General features: G+C 36.6%; 1 long non-coding RNA gene across 1 annotated transcript in view; it reads left to right on the top strand.

Annotated features, from left to right (window-relative positions):
- Positions 1 to 1,317: 1,317 nt before the first annotated feature.
- LOC121322478 overlaps positions 1,318 to 17,972 on the top strand; it is a 36,647-nt gene continuing 19,992 nt past the window's right edge. The window contains exon 1 of the long non-coding RNA XR_005951037.1: positions 1,318 to 1,543. This is a non-coding gene — a long non-coding RNA (uncharacterized LOC121322478). The remainder of the gene's footprint in view (positions 1,544 to 17,972) is intronic.

Genomic DNA, 17,972 nt, shown 5'->3' with positions numbered 1-17,972 from the left:
ACAATGACTAATTAACACAGTTAAAAATATATAATATGTTTTGTAGACGTCTTTCATATATTCACACAAACACGTTAAAATAGTATATGTATCTATAAAGATGAATAGATCTAAGGAATGTTTAAACATGTTCCCAGAAGAATTTATGTTACTTTCCATGATGTATGTTGTCAGTGGCAACTGGCAAGGCCACAGGAATATTGCCTCTTGGAAAGCAATGATGAGAATCTACCCCTACACTTTTGAAACAGAAGGTGCTCATCAAGAACAGTCTTCGACCCAGACTTGCATTATAATTCTGGAATATATTGCCATCTTTGTTTTGCTTTCCTTTTCTAAAATATATGTTGCATCTCACCGGTATAATACACTTTTAATTCAAAACAACAACAGTAGCATAAAAAAGTATTTTAATAATTAATTGTTCAATATTCCACAAACATATTCTGATATGTTTTTTGATAATCAAAATAGACAATAAGCGTTTATTTAAAACAACCAGTAATAAAATGTGTGTTGTTATTTCATAGGCAAGGGCTTGGACACATTATCCACAAAGGAAGGACCAAGGCCAATTCAATATAACAATCATGAATAGTTTGTTACACAAAGCTAAATATTTCTAAATTCATACATACTGCATCCTCTGAATGAAATTGAGAACATTGTACATGCATTTTGGGGTTGTGTTAGGCAACACATTCATGAATACATTTCTGATATTTAAAAAGTAAACCACACAGTGATACCTAGCTTCTGCATTTTGATAAATTTTCGTTATTCTTTGATAAAAAAAAAGAAAAAAAAAGTGAATCCTTAAATACTGGAAAGAATTGTCCAATGATCACGTAGCGGAAACAGCTGAAGAGGCTCTACTAGACAGATAAAGTGAAATTAGATAACATCCTTAAAATGTGGGGCCCATTTTTAAATGAATTATAAAAAATTGTATTATCATACTATTCACTATTGATGTAATAATTATCATTAAAGGTTAGTGTTGTGGGTTTAAGATTTATACAGGTATGAATGTTAAAGTTATATATTTGATTAATATTTTGTATAGTATGGTTGCATTCATACTACTTAATATGTCATAGAAAATTCACTGGATAGACTTTTGGTTTTATTATCAAGCTGCACATTAAATTGGTTTGACCAAAACTAGGGTTCGACGTGATGCGTCATGTGTTCCATGTGATTTAGTTTCCATGACTATCATAACAGTATTTCAAGGCTACAAAGACCCAATCAGAATTAATGACTAATAGAGCAAGCTCGCTCTGATTGGGACACATTTTTCACCCTATAGCCAATAACCTACTGATAAGAATGAGTAGTAAGCAGTCACACTCGGTTCAGCTTGTAAACATAGCTGCGCACCTACTAAACATCTGAGGGAAGAAGAAAAAAAATACAAAGAAAATACAGTATTCACGGCGAAAACAAAATAACCCTGTGCCTAAAATAATACCAGGAATAGGGACCGGGGGGAGAAAACAGCAGAGTGGCTGGAAGGGAGGTAACGCAGAGAGATAACAAGGTAATCCTGTTTAGAAGAGGAACCGATTGTAGTACGAGCAGCCGAAATTAATACAAATCAGCTGCTAGTAAGGGAGGCAAAGAAAGGGTACTTTAACATAGGATTATGAGCTAATTTTTCTGGAATTTTATATTATATTATAATATAGATATATATATATATATATATATATATATATATATATATATATATATATATATATATATATATATAAAATAATATATATATAAATATAATAAATGTATATATATATATATATAAATGTTATATAGTTTTGTAGTCAGAATATAAGATTGACGTGGTATTTGTTTATCTAACGTAGATTAAATTTGCTAATGCCATCTTGATAGATGTGATAAGGTAGCCTATATTATGTATCGTCGTCATTAGCTTTGGGTTCAGAAGGGCCATTTTGAATGGCAGTCGTTTACAATTAGAATATGTTATGATAAAGCTAGTGCGCCATACATTAATGCCTTGGTAGAATAACAGTTAACTGACATTTCTCATGTTTATTAGCACAGCCAGCATTTGGACTTGTTAAATACACAACAGCCTAATGTTAGTTTGCTGACAGTATAGAAAAAGAGGAGAAAAAACTGCTGAGGTTGTAGAAATATATCCTTGTGCAGATCAGCTCAGGTCAAACTGAAACAGCCAGTGACATCTACATTATTATCCTCTTCGCAGGACCGCCATTGATTGATAATCTTGTTAGCTTTTTTTCTTTAAATGAATTTGATCAAACGTCCTAACAAAGGGTACATTTAATTTGTCAATAAACTATTGCATTTTGACAGTGTGTTCTGAAAAAAAAGTGATTCAGCAAATCCTATGTGATTATGTAATGCAGTGTGCCCATACTAATTAGAAAGGCGGTGTAAAGAAGGGCTTGGGGATAGACAATTGTGTGGACTTTAGGTTGGACAGGAGGTACCTGTTTCATATTTCTATTTGATCTCCTTTTACTGTGGAAATAGAGTATCAGCTGCTATGATGGGCAGCACCAGTGCTGCTGAGAGAGAGAGAGCAGGATGCTCAAAGTTTCTGGCAGAGAATTGGGAATAGATCAGGGCTTCTCAAACTCAGTCCAGGGGACCCCCTGTGGCTGCTGGTTTTCATTCCAACAGAGTTCTCAATTTCTTAACTAGACCCTTAATTGAACTAATAATGTGCTTAATTAGACCTTTTTACTTGTTTTCAAGTCTTGAACAGTTGCATAGTTCAAGTTAGCTGTAACATTTGATAAGTAACTTCAAGTAATTGGCAAGAAGCAAGTTGGTGAGTTGTCTGCACAATGTAAGGTTTTAAAAGGCCAATAACAAACCTTGCACAAGGAAAAGGAAGAAAATAGATCAGAACTATCTAAAGCAAATGCTGAAATTAAGGAACCCACTAAGTATACAAAGTAACAAACAAAAGCAAATGTTAGAAATGTAAATAAAAGGCAAAGGCATAGAAACCAAAAAATTGTGTCTTGCAAAAAAGCTGAAGCAAACAGAGTGATCCTTGAGAAAGAGGAACAAAAAATGGAATGTGAGAAAAAAATTGAGGAGCAAGCAGTTAATTATCAAGAACAGACTAAAAAAAATGATGTACGACAAGAAAAAGGAAACTATGAAAGTAAGCCACTACAAGAGGAAGCTTTCAGAGGCTCAAGAAGGAAATCCAAAGTTGGCAAAGAAGGTCAGATAGTTAAATGGTATAAAAGCACAGTTAATGGAATGAGCGAAGAAAACAAGGGCCACCCACCTTTCAGATAATGTATGATGAATGTCAGTTGGTGTGGTGGTTTGATTTGTGGAAAGATTTTCAAGAGAATTGCTTTTAGTTAATTTCCATAAGTGCGGAGGACATTTTAGGAGAGAAAGTAGAACTTGTATTTATAAGCAGTGAGAGTGGTACTAAATGTCGGTGCCCAGGCTTGATTTACTTTAATACTATTTAAGGTGCTGAAAATAAAGAAACATTTTTTTTTTTGCTTTTTTTTAATTTTTATTTATTTATTTATTTTTATTGTTAGTAAGTATTTTTGTGTATGGGTTAAGGAATAATATAGGATGAATTTTTAGTTATTTTAATTTTTAGTTATTTTATTCTGTAATGGAGGGTCCTTAACCCTCTCATGCATGAATCATGAATGTATCAAGCAACATTTTTTTCAAATATATTTTATTTCCCTTTAGGTAATAGGATTTTTAGTATTTTTAGATTAATAGTAAAATAGGATTTTTTTTTTTTTTTTAAATGACAAAATTAAAGAAGTGTCCATTTTAGTGGAAAGCATGCATTATGGAAATAAATTATTACTCCATGCTCTTGGCACAGCTAATTGTAGCTCCATTTAGTGCAATGTACCTTTATATGCTCTGTTTTAATATTTACATGTAAACTGAATTTTGTGGATGTTAGTGCTTGTTGTGAAAGTTTGCAAAGCAACCTGGACACAATGGCTCCTGGCACTTCATGCAGATATACTTTGTTTTCGTGTGCAAGTAGCTTCATGGCACTTGTTGGCATTTTTTTTCAATAGTTAACCTGGCCAGTGACCTCCCACGCTGATCCTGATTGCAGGGGGTGCCTTTGCTACTGCCCTTTGATCAGTGCTCGGGCTATGGATGCCTTGAACTGTAGTTGGCCCTTGTCACTAAATCCTGACATTCTGTACAGTAACCATGTATTTACACAGATTCCATCAAGTGAAAGAAAACTCTAATGTACCAATGCCTATTTCTATGTCTCTGTGGATACATTGCCTCACACTGATCTGTAAGATCCCCCCCCCACATGTGTGTTGTACAGCTTGACAACAAATGGTTGAGGGAACAGGATAATTTCCTATTTTTCTTGCTCCACCTCAGAGCAGAATCCTTTGGTTCCGTGCCTGCACAGCATGATGCAACATGTATCGCAGAACTGTCCAGCCATCGTATAATGATGATGTTGGCACTATTAGTAACAACTAATACTGAACCTCTACCTTCTTCCTTTAGTTGTTTCTCACTCTTCAGCTTAGATTGTCCTCCCATGTGCCTGTTGCATAGATACCCTGGTCATGTTGGTGTTACTAGAGCTTTGTCCCTGCAAGTCTGGCAGCCAGTCGCAGTCATTGTCACTGTTACTGTTACTTGGAAGGTCTGATGGAAGGTGATCCACAATCGAGAAAACACATTTTATTGGTGTGTGTTCTAATAACTGGAGTTGCTAGCAACTATAAAGGCTTCCAAGAAAACATAGTTCAATCATCACAAATAATCACTAATACAGCTTCACTAATAATACGTTTCCTATAATTAGTTAATGGGCTATTTAAGTTGTATCGTGTACAGAGCATAATCTTACACTGAAGTTTAAGTGCATTAATCTGTGTTAGATATAGATGAAGAGCTATAGGCCAATTTTTGGGTTTTAAATCTTAGCAGCGGTCATATGTCATGAGTAATGACTTTTTTTTTATAGAGCATGTATGACTTCCTATATGTGTTCCATATGAGCCATGATTCTATGTGTGATCCCTCAAGCGCAAGGAGCCAGTTTTAGCTTGACCTTTTGGAGAGGTCAGAGGTCACGGGTGATGACATTTTTCCTATATGTGTTCCATTATAACTATGACCCCATCGGCACGCCCTAGGAGTTAAAATTGAAATGTTAATTCCAATATGACTGCCAATCAATGTGACCAGTCTGCTTTCGATTTTAGTGGTTGCATACATGCAACATTGTTCTTGTTATGGGTCATAAAAGTCGTTGTTCAATTATCAGTATGGCCGCAAAAGCATTTGATCAAAACACGCCATTTTGAAATCGACAGTACTTCACATTACCCTCTACTATCTTACTCAGTTTCACGTCTCTAGTGTATTCTAGTATGGATTTATACTTTAATATATGTAAATATAGCACTCGTGTGAAATTGTTATTTTGCTCACTGCATCCATGTTTTTTAACGAAAAAGCAGGGATTTTACAAAACTTAGAAACGACATTGTCCTGAGCAAAAGTAACAATTTGGGTACCGATCAACATTGCAGTTTCAGACAAGAAGAGCTTTGAATATTTTGCGCAAATCCAGTGCGGCAAGCAAACCAACCGTCCAATTGATTTTCTTTCAACATTTTCTTTTTATAGGCCATTCGTGCTCTATGTGCTGACATTGTCAGATCTCCATCTTAAGTCGTTTTTGTCGACAAGAGTTTTGAAAATTGTTCAATATTTTCACAAGATGTAACCTAGTGGCCAAACTGTGGATTTTTTCCACATGGGGACGCCAGTCTGGTTGTCCACACATAGGCATTTACTTACGTATGCATTTTCATGACTCTGCGACAAACTTTTGGTGGAAAAATAACTAGTTGCCAGCAACGATAAAGGCTTCCAAGAAAACATGGTTCAGTCATCACAAATAATCCCTAATACAGCTCTCTACGTTTCCTATAATTAGTTAATGGGCTAATTAATTAGTATCGTGTACAGAGCATAATCTTACGCTGAAGTTTAAGTCAGCTGAAGACATTTTTCATAGAGCACATATGTCTTTATACTTGTTCCATTATAAGTACAACCCCATCGGCACGCCCTAGGAGTTAAAAATTTAAACGTTGATTCCAATATGGCCACCAAACCATGTGACCAGTCTGCTTTCGATTTTAGTGGTTATTACTTTATTATGGGCCACACAACTGTGCCAACATTGAAGAGCATACAGGCAACAGTGTTCTTGTTATGGGTCATAAAAGTTGTTTTTCAATTATCAATATAGCCGCCAAACCATGTGAACAAAACACGCCATTTTAAAATCGACAGTACTTCACATTACCCTCTACTACCATACTGTGGATTTAAACTTTAATATATGTAAATATAGCACTCGTGAAATTGTTATTTTGCTCGCTGCATCTATATTTTTTAACAAAAAAGCGGGGATTTTACAAAACTTAGAAATGACATTGTCCTGAGCAAACGTGACAGTTTTGGTGCCGATCAACATTGCGGTTTCAGACAAGATCTTTGAATATTTTACTCAAATCCAACACAGTAGGCAAACCAACCGTCCAATTGATTTTGTTTCAATGTTTTTTTTTTATAGGTAGTGCACTATCTGCAGACATTGTCAGATCTCTATCTTAAGTCGTTTTTGTCAACGAGTTTTGAAAATTGTCCAATATTTTCACGAGATCTAGCCTTTTTCCACTCTGGGACGCCAGTCTGGTTGTCCACACATAGGCATCTACTTACGTATGCGTTTTCAAGACTCTGCGACAAACTTTTGGTGGAATAATAATAATAATAAACACAGCAACAACAATAATAGTATTATAATAATAATAATAATAATAATAATAATAATAATAATAATAATAATAATAGTAATAAAAAATATATGTAACTGAATGTTCACACGTGTGCTTATTTGACTACATCAATAAACACATCAACTGTGTCTGTTCAGGCGGGTTAATTATCAAATATAAGTTAAAAGTAGATGAAAATCAATATTCTGCTCAAGAAATGTTGAAATTAAACTTAATTGCAGTAATATCAGAGATACAACTGTAATATATAGGCCTGTGATCTGATATTACTAAGATATTTGGCAGTATCAGTAAAAACAGAACGTTACTAATGGTTCATGTGCATGACGTCCACTGAAGTGGACATTTGGTTTTATGACTATCATGAAAAAAATCCAAGAGTATCCAAGCATTCTTTTATACCAAATTATTCCCTGAACATAATTTTTATTGAATATAGTTTTTTTTTTTTTTTTTTAAACCTGCAGTGGTCTCTTCTTGTAAAATATATTTATTTACTGATATGCTCAACGTCGCAGAACTTTTCTGTGCCATGCCACTTTAGTTTTCATGGAGTTGTAATTTTGTTTCTTTACCAGCAGACTGCAACCTTACTAAGATAGGTAGATGCATTTGAGGTTTTAAAACTATGATTCTGTAGGAGGAAGAAACTTCAATGTAGCTGTCCACTTCAGGGACCTATATGCATGAGAGGGGTAAGTGATTAATGGAATAGCAGTACAATTGATTGTTGCATCAGAACCAACTGTGACCCTGTTTTGATGGTACCCTGTACAATGCTTAAAATGCATTGTTTAGTCATTCTTTTGCGTTTTTGGTAATATTTCAGTGCAATTTAAATTTCCTTGTTGCTTCAATACAGTATTTTATTCATCAACTATTAATTTTGGCAATGTCCAATGTCACCTGACAGTTTCATTGTTCTTTGGGCTTGACGGGAGCTAACAACACAGCTTACAATAATAACCCTTTTTTTATGCAAATGTCATTTATTCAGAATGCTTCCCATTTGGCAGATTCAGAACCTTTACACAAATAACCGAGTGATGTACAGAAAGTGAAGTGGCAATTTTGAAAAAGATATGAGCGTAATAAATCAATTTATTGCAGCTTTTTAATCCTGCATGGGCAGTGCTGCTTAGTTCAGTGATTCTTTTCTTTTTTTACAATACCGTTTTTTTAAGTTGGTATCTTCTAAAGTTAGCTTTTGCAATTTACAATGTGCTGTAATTATGCCTAAACATCTAAATAATTTTCCAACTAGGTCAACAAAAGTTTTTGGCTATGGCTATATGTGATACTGTGCTTTGGAAGTCAGTATATGTTCTACAGTTAATTTGTGATTGTATAATTAACAGATGGTGACTGGTATTGTTTTAATCTCATGTAACAGCAGCAACTTTTTGGTAAATTTTCAAGTAACTCGCTGTAAAGGACATTATTAAGCAATTTTCACAAAGTCCCTGAAATCAAAATTGTTTAATTGTTTAATACATGGGCTTTATAGTTTAAAGAGGGAAGAAAGGAAGTACTTGTTGGCTGAGATGTTAGGAGAAGGAACTGGGAAGATAAAGGCTTTTATTGAAAGATGATACAGCACTTTGATGCATTACAGACAGAATGGATTGATAATATTCAGAATCAGAGAAAATTCTTCTGTCCCCTTCGTTAACTCCATTATCAGTTGGATTCTGAAACAAACAAAATTCTAGTCTAATCAAGACTCAAAAGGCATTAACAATTTATGAATATCTTTCCGGAAACTGAAAGGCATGGATATACTGCAGTTGCCCTGAACTTGAGATCCTGTATAGTGGTGGTTGCAAGCTCTGTGATGCTTTAAAGAAGCCACTCAATATTTAACTGTGCAGTATACATATCTAGATCCTTCTTTCTTGTAAAGACTATAATAACCTATTTTGAACGCCTCAGTGCACTGAGGAATTACAGTACGGTATTACAGGGCTACACAGTACTGTGTTAAAAGGAATCCTCCTACGCTCAGCTTAAAATGCCGCAAAAATTACCCGTGGACTCTTTCTTTTAAAGAACTTCCCCATAATCTCAGCCTGGTTTGTGGAACTGTCAAGATCAAGCAGATTACCAGAATGCTCTTGTTATCTTTGGAAATTATCTGAGAAAGTTTGCTGTGTTTGGTCCTATTTTTATTCAGTACGGGTGCATGCAGACGCAACTTGTAGATGTGCTTGTAGGAATCAAAGATGACTTGGAGTCATTGCTTCTGTCTCACAATCCATGAGAAGCAAATGCTTTCAAATTAAATTATCTTATCACGAGTGGGCTGTAATAAGCAAATTCCATGATATTCTCTCTAATAGATTCCAGAGAGAATGTTAAATAGTGAATCTGGTGGCCCATTTGTCTCAATGGCAATAGTGTTGTCTTTAAACACAGACGTCCTGTTATATTGTAGAGAACAATTCAGGAAGTGTAGAGATCCCCAGAGAGGTTGAAGGTTTAAGGTGCAGTGCCAGTAAGCAGGCTGCCTTGTTCAGAAGAGGAGCCGACTGAGTGGAAAACACCTTCCAATAAATAGAGGACTGCAGCCTTCAGGGACCAGTTCACAGAGAACAAGGCATGCAAGTCAGAAACAGGTTTGAGACAAGAAATGTGATGGAATGTTTTAAACCGTTTATTTAGTCCCTGTAACAACACAGTTATAACGAAGGCTTTGATTATGGGTGGGAGTCTTAAAATAAATAAAATAAAATGATCCAAAAAAAGTACCTGAAGAAACAAAGGCATGGGAAGTGAAAAGTTATGATATTAACAGAGTGCTGCTACTGTAGAATATTGATGTATTTAACTGTTTGATAGGGTCTGACAATCTTTCATGAACAATTTATCATGAACAATTCATCCCGAGCAGCTCATCACCAGGTACAATTCATCACAGAGTGTACATTATCATATCATAGCTATTTAAAACGCTACAGGTGAAAATGACCAGTTACGGCGTTTGTAGGTAGTTTGAAATTTCGGCACTTCTAGTGTTAAAATAAAGGTTTGAAAATCAAACTTATTTTTGTTTTGTTTTTTTGCTTGTTTGTTAGTTGGGTGGTGACGAACTAGTAAAAGTTAGTACATTATGGGTTTTATTTTTGTAATATGTAAGTGAATACGTACTGTATCTGTTATTTATGATTTTATTATAGCTCTGTTTGTAGCATATCTGGGTATCCTTCAGTGCAATTGTAGATTTTTTTGCTGCAGTCACAGCAGACTGACACCTGATATCTTGCCAACTTTTACTGTGGGACTGAATATGATGTAAACAAAATGTTGAATTCCCAACAGAAAAATAGTTGTTTTATCTGCAAGTCTGGGGAAACTGACTGCAAACAATGCAGAACATGACATTTGTTTCGCCGTTGTAATGAAGCCATTTTGTCTTAATTTTTTTTTCATAAATTCTTTCTTCTATCATTATGGATTTCAGTACTTTCCTTTTGGCTTATTGGTGCAGTCCCTTATGGAACAAACATATTTTAGTATATGTTAGAAAAATATGCTCCTTATATTTTCCATATATAGAAAATGGCCCCTTTTTATATATTTAAAATACATGCAATATATTTTAAATGTATTCTAGTCTGTAATCCATATTTATTTTATGTGGATTACAGACTAATGAAAATATATGGTGCACCATATTTTCAACATATAAAATAAATATATGGATTATAGACAAATATATTTATTTTTCCCCGGGTAAAAATATATCCATTTTTATATATATCCCTAAATATAAGGAATCATGACTTTTCTACCATATAGTATAAAAATATGTTTTTTCTATAAGGGGTTGGTTGGTTAGTTGTAGAAACACAAATTGTAAAGATTTTCCAACAGCACTTTGGTTCGTACTGTAGTCTCCAATTATGACTGTATAACAAATATGACATGTGGCGGAAAGTTCGGATCAGTTCAATTACACTGTTATTGAGGTGGGAGGAGGGGGGAAGGGGGGGAGGGGGGAAGGGGGGGGGAGGCGGCGGCGTGATTAGGGTTAGCACATTGGCCCATTTTCATGAATAAAGTTTTTATTGGAGGGGAAAAAATTATGTATTAAATACAAAACTGAAATATCATAATTGGCAACAATTACAGCTGTGAGTCTGTTGGGATAGGTCTCTACCAACTTTGCACACCTAGATTTGGCAATATTTGACCATTCTTCTTTACAAAACTGTTAAAGCTCTGCCAAGTTCCTTGGGGAGCGTTGATGGATAGCAATCTTAAAGTCATGCCGGAAATTTTAAATTGGATTTAGGTTCGAGCTTTGACTGGGCCACTCAAGGACATTTGCCTTTTTCTGCCTTAGCCACTACAGTGTAGCTTTGGCTGTGTGCTTTGGGTCATTGTCATGCTGAAAGGTGAACTACCGTCCCAGTTTCAGCTTTCTTGCAGAGGGCAGCAGGTTTTCCTCAAGGACTTCTTATACTTTGCTCCATTCCCTTCAACATGATGCTGCCACCACCGCTTCATAGTAGGGATGATGTTCTTTGGGTGATGTGCTGTGTTGGGTTTGCACCAAACAGAACGCTTTGCATTTAGGCCAAAAAGTTCCATTTTAGTTTTGTCAGACCACAAAACTTTTTGCCACATGGTTACAGAATCTGTGTTTTTCAGCATACTTCAAACGGGATACAAGGTGGGCTTTCTTGAGTAATGGCTTCCTTTTTGCCACCCTACCATACAGGCCAGATTTGTGGAGTACTTGGGATATTGTTGTCACATGCACACTTTGACCAGTCTCTGCCATAAAAGCCTATAGCTCTTGCAAAGTTGCCATTGGCCTCTTGGTAGCCTCTCTGATCAATCTCCTCCTTGTTCGGTCAGCCAGTTTGGAGGGACGGCCTGATCTAGGCAGGGTCTTGGTGGTGCCTTACACCTTCCACTTCTTAATAATCATCTTGACCGTGCTCCAAGGGATATTCAAGGCCTTTGATATTTTTTTATACCCATTCCATGATCTGTGCCTTTCAGCAACTTTGTCCCAGTGTTTTCGAAAGCACCTTAGTGCTCATGTGAGTCCCTTGCTTGCTCAAGGGTCTTTTTCATGCTCAGTCTTTGCTGTGAAATGCATTACCCAGGAGAGGAACTACAGGAACTGCTGAATTTATCCTATTTACTACAATTTAACACCGATGGAGGCCACTTAACTTGGCGTGTGATTTTAAAGGTGACACCTGAGCTAATTTAGGATTGCTGTTATAAGGGGGGTGGACACTTCTCCAACCAAGCTATTTCAGTTTTTATTTTTAATAAATTTTCTACAGATTTCTAGAATATTTTTCACTTGGAGGTTGTGGGGTAGGATGTGTAGGAGGTTTGGGGTTGAGGATGTTAGAGAAATGGGGAAGGGTGTAGGGGGGGGGGGCGGGGGTAGAAATGTATGCATTCTAATTCCAGGATATAAGGCAACTAAAAGGTGAGCATTTTGAAATGGGGGGTATACTTTCTATAGCACTGTATATAAAAAAAAAAAAAAAAACGGATCAGTACAGCAGCTCGAGATCTCTATTTTACAAGTTGGACAGGCAAAAGGTATAAAAACACAAGATTATGCGACTTCTGTTATGTGGAATGTAATAGATGAGAACCATAATGTTCTGCGTGTGTGTGTGATATATGGTGAGAATGGTTATAGAATAGAATATATATATATATATATATATATATATATATATATATATATATATATATATATATATATATATATATATATATACACAACCCACTTTATTACCCTGCTTCGACTTTACGACATCGATACAGCATTTACGAAACGGCGAGACCTGAGCCATCCATCATGTGCGCATGCTCGGTGTCCGAACTGCAGTACCTGTCGTGGTCGCCCTGACTTAGTCTAGCACTTTTTTTTTTTTTTGCCGTTAACAATGACTGATAAGAGCGATGGACTCAAAACGAAACCTGAGCTGTGAACTCTGTCACATGATGAGGGGCTTAACTTCAGGCGATCGTATTTCCTGTAAGGATTACCACATACACACACTGAATACGTCATTGGAAAGCCCTGAGTCTGTACTTTTAAACAAGCCAGGTAGGTATGTGAGTAATATGCACGTAATCACTGGACTGAGTGTAAATAGTTAAATAAATATTTGCATGAGCACAATATTAAGGGTCATTTTTGTAAAACTATAATATCTGGCTGAAGAGTCAGGAACGTAACCCCAATTTATAACATTGTTCCTATGGGAAAATGTGCTTCGAATTACATCGCGACTTTCAGGAACCAATTGTGTCGCAAGTGCGAGGACTGCCTATATATATATATATATATATGTGTGTGTGTGTGTGTATATATATACAGTACTGTGCAAAAGTTTTAGGCAGGTGTGAAAAAATGCTGTAAAGTAAGAATGCTTTCAAAAATAGACATGCTAATAGTTTATATTTATCAATTAACAAAATGCAAAGTGAGTGAACAGAAGAAAAATCTACATCAAATCAATATTTGGTGTGATCACCCTTTGCCTTCAAAACAGCATCAATTCTTCTAGGTACACTTGCACAGAGTTTTTGAAGGAACTCGGAAGGTAGGTTGCCCCAAACATCTTGGAGAACTAACCACAGTTCTTCTGTAGATTTAGGCAGCCTCGGTTGCTTCCCTCTCTTCATGTAATCCCAGACGGACTCGATGATGTTGAGATCAGGGCTCTGTGGGGGCCATACCATCACTTCCAGGACTCCTTGTTCTTCTTTACGCTGAAGATAGTTCTTAATGACTCTTGCTGTATGTTTGGGGTCGTTGTCATGCTGCAGAATACATTTGGGGCCAATCAGATGCTTCCCTGATGGTATTGCATGATGGATAAGTATCTGCCTGTACTTCTCAGCATTGAGGAGACCATTAATTCTGACCAAATCGCCAACTCCATTTGCAGAAATGCAACCCTAAACTTGCAAGGAACCTCCACCATGCTTCACTGTTGCCTGCAGACACTCATTCTTGTACCGTTCTCCAGCCCTTCGGCGAACAAACTGCCTTCTGCTACAGCCATATATTTGACTCGTCAGTCCAGAATACCTGCTGCCATTTTTCTGCACCCCAGTTCCTGTGTTTTCGTGCATAGTTGAGTCGCTTGGCCTTGTTTCCACGTCGGAGGTATGGCTTTTTGGCCGCAAGTCTTCCATGAAAGGCTGCGGGGTATTTAAGAGGTGCAGTCAGTCTGCACGGGATGGCTGAGTAGAAGGAAGCAGGAGGTGTACCCTGCTGCCGAGCCGTCACTAAAGGGTAACTCTGTGTTTTTAACCGGTAAACAGCTTAGCTGTCTGGCTTATTTAGACAACGTTCCTGAAAAGTGTAGTCAGTGCTCCAAAGGAATTTAAGTGTTTATTTTGTTTGTTTATTTTTGTTTATTAAAAAATAGCACATCCGCGCTCTAAACTCCATTTCTGTGTGCATTTTTAAAGGGTCAGCAGACGACCATCAGTGGAGGCTGTGTGTGTGTGTAATTATTTATATATATATATATATATATATATATATATATATCTATATATATATATATATATATATATATATATATATATATATAGCTGCAACTCGCAGTCGTTCGTTGCCCCTTTGAGAGGACCCAGGACATGGAAATGGAATTTTGTAGCTCTTACGCGCACTTTTTAATAACACAGAATTAAAAATAAACAAACACAAACAAAACCTAACTCAGTTTTAGAGCTCTGACTATACATTTAACAGGTCCCCGACTACTAACACACGCAGGACAGCTAAGTCAACAACGGACAAGCCCTGGTCAGAAAACGTATTTAGCACCAAGCAAATCACAGGTTTAACACAGTACTGTACTTTACTTCTGACTGCACGAAACAGAGCATTCCTTCTGCTTTATACTACTCAAAAGCCCCTAACAAAACTGGATGTACCCTTTTAAACCCCGCACCTGGCACTAATTCACACAATAGTTCCCAGGTGCAGGTGATAATTAAAGAATAAATTAAACAATTAAACACAAGTGTATTCGCACATGTTTTTGTAACCCCCTTCCCTGCCGTATTACTATATATATCTATATATATATATATATTATATATATATGATATATATATATATATATATATATATATTAGTCCTGTGGTGCTTCCATAAGTACAGGCCTACGATGCTTAATCAGAGTAGTCAGGCCTGTGGTGCTTCATAACTACAGGCTAAACTGCTATCTCTGCCATGTTTAGTATACTTCTCCACTAGAAATCATTTCATTAACAATGGACTAATCACAAAAACAGCAGTGGTTATGCATTTGGGCAATCAATTTAATTGGGCACACAAAATATATAATTGTTTGAAAAAATATTGATGAATTACCACCCGCAGAAATTTTCCCACCGACGTGATTATTTTAATATCATTGCTGTGCTGTTCAGTAAAAGCTTTTGCAATGGAATGCGAGGGGTAATTAACTGAAATTTAGCTTTCTGCGTGGTACTGCAGGAGTACCGGCTTAAAAACTTTTATCAGCTGTGGGTGCCACCGAATTGTACTTGCATCGACTGCATGTGATCATCAATTGGTCAACTCAGACGGAACACAGAACTCGGTTTGAAAAAAACCCATAAAAAAAAGTTTTATTCCCAGGTTTAACAGTTCATTTTGAAACTAACAAGCGCAAATTATAGTTTTCTGTATTGTGCACAATTTATTTACATGTTGTTTGCCAAGAATACAAATTTGTCGACCTGCTGTGGATCCAAGGCGGCGCACTGTTTGTTTACATCCTGACTACCAGCGAATCATTTTCAAAATTGATTCGCTGGTAGTCAGGATGGGGATAACAAATCTGATGCTAGTTAACTTACGCAGGAGAAGAACACTTCCACTGCTTGTCTTTGGCAGAAATACTAAAAATAGCAAGGCATTCGATGCCATTTCCTTGAAAACTTAAATAATGTTATTAACTACAGTGCCTATAGAAAGTATACACCCCTTTTTAAAATGTTCTTGTTTTTGCCTTATAGCCTGGAATTAAAATTCATTAAAATAGTTTTTTGTTTCATTGAGCTACACATCCTACCCCACAACTTCCAAGTGAAAAAAATATTCTAGAAATTTGTAGAAAATTAGTTAAAAATAAAAATTGAAATAGCTTTGTTGGGTAAGTGTCCACCCCGCTTTGTAATAGCAATACTAAATTAGCTCAGGTGTAACCAATCACCCTCAAAATCATAAAGACCAAGTTACGTGTCCTCCACTGGTGATAAATTGTAGTGATTTGCATGGTTTCAGTTTAAATTCAGCAGTTCCTGTAGGTTCCCTCTGCTCGGTAGTGCATTTCAAAGCAAAGACTCAACCATGAGCACCAAGGCTCTTTCAGAAGAACTCCAGGACAAAGTTGTTGAAAGGCACAGATCGGGATGGATATAAAAAAAATATCAAAGGCCTTGAATATCCCTTGGAGCACAGTCAAGATGATTATTAAGAAGTGGAAGGTGTATGGCACCACCAAGGCCCTGCCTAGATCAGGCCGTCCCTCCAAACTCGATGACCGAGCAAGAAGGAGACTGATCAGAGAGGCTACCAAGAGGTCATTGGCAACTTTGAAAGAGCTACAGACTTTTATGGCCAAGACTGGTCAAAGTGTGCATGTGACAACAATATCCCAAGCACTTCACAAATCTGGCCTGACCACCTTGAATCCCATTTGAAGTATGCAGAACAACTCGGGAGATTCTGTAGCCATGTGGCAAAAAGTTTAGTGGTCTGACGAAACTAAAATGGAACTTTTTGGCCTAAATTCAATGCGTTATGTTTGGCACAAACCTAACACAGCGCATCACCCAAAGAACACCATCCCTACTGTGAAGCATGGTGGTGGCAGCATCATATTATGGGGATGTTTCTCATCAGCAGGGACTGGGGCACTTGTCAGATTAGAAGGGAAAATGAATAGAGCAAAGTACAGAGAAGTCCTTGAGGAAAACCTGCTGCCCTCTGCAAAGAAGCTGAAACTGGGACGGACGTTCACCTTTCAGCATGACAACAATCCAAAGCACACAGCAAAGCTACACTGTAGTGGATAAGGAACAAAAAGGTAAATGTCCTTGAGTGGCCCAGTCAGAGCACAGAGTCCAAGTCCAATTGAAAATTTGTGGCATGACTTGAAGATTGCTGTCCATCAATGCTCCCCAAGGTACTTGACAGAGCTTGAACAGTTTTGTAAAGAATGGTCAAATATTGCCAATCTAGGTGTGCAATGTTGGTAGAGACCTATCCCAACAGACTCACAGCTGTAATTGCTGCAAAAGGTGCTTCCACCAAGTATTAACTCAGAGGGGTGGAGACTTATCCAATCATGATCTTTCAGTTTTTTATTTTTGATATATAATCTTTTTCTCAATAAAAACTTTTTTCCTCTTAACAGTGTGGATTATGGTGTGTAGATAAGTGGAAAAAATCCTTATTTAAATGCATGAAACTCTGAGGCACTGACAACACAATTTAAAAAAAAGTTCAAGGTGTGTAGACTTTTTATAGGCACTGTATGTGCATTACAAAAATGTAATTATTTAATCAATTACCCAGTATTTATCTCAATGTATGTAATGAGGAATGGAATAGATTTTTGGATTTAATCGTAGCAGCCCTATTATGCATAATTTAATTTTATATTTAGGCATCTCGGTCAGGGGGGCTAGCATGTAGCTTCAGCTGCTGCTGAGAATTAACCCTTTTACCCTCTGGCCTTACCAATAATATAGACCACACAGTTTGTGGTGGAGTTGTCACATTTGGTATACAACTATATTCTATAATTTGCTCAAACAAGTTCCATTTCATTTATCATAAGAGACACTAAAATATAATGGCATACGGTCGGTAAAACATGTTTTTAATTTTAGAGCAGGTAAAAATTTAAGCACGAAAAGTGTTGTGTTACTCACGATATCCATGCTTCTATACAAATAGTAAGTAGATCTAGCTTAAATGTTTGTTAGTTACAGATCACTGTAGTTTGCTATCATTGCAAAGTAGTGAAGTCAGCCAGACTTGGTCGTGAGGGATTGACAATTTAGAACTGTCACAATAAATAATTTTTATGGTACACAAGT

The sequence above is a fragment of the Polyodon spathula genome, chromosome 10, assembly GCF_017654505.1.
Source record: "Polyodon spathula isolate WHYD16114869_AA chromosome 10, ASM1765450v1, whole genome shotgun sequence".
NCBI classification, from domain to species: Eukaryota; Metazoa; Chordata; class Actinopteri; order Acipenseriformes; family Polyodontidae; genus Polyodon; species Polyodon spathula.
This window is presented reverse-complemented; position numbering and strand designations above follow the sequence as displayed.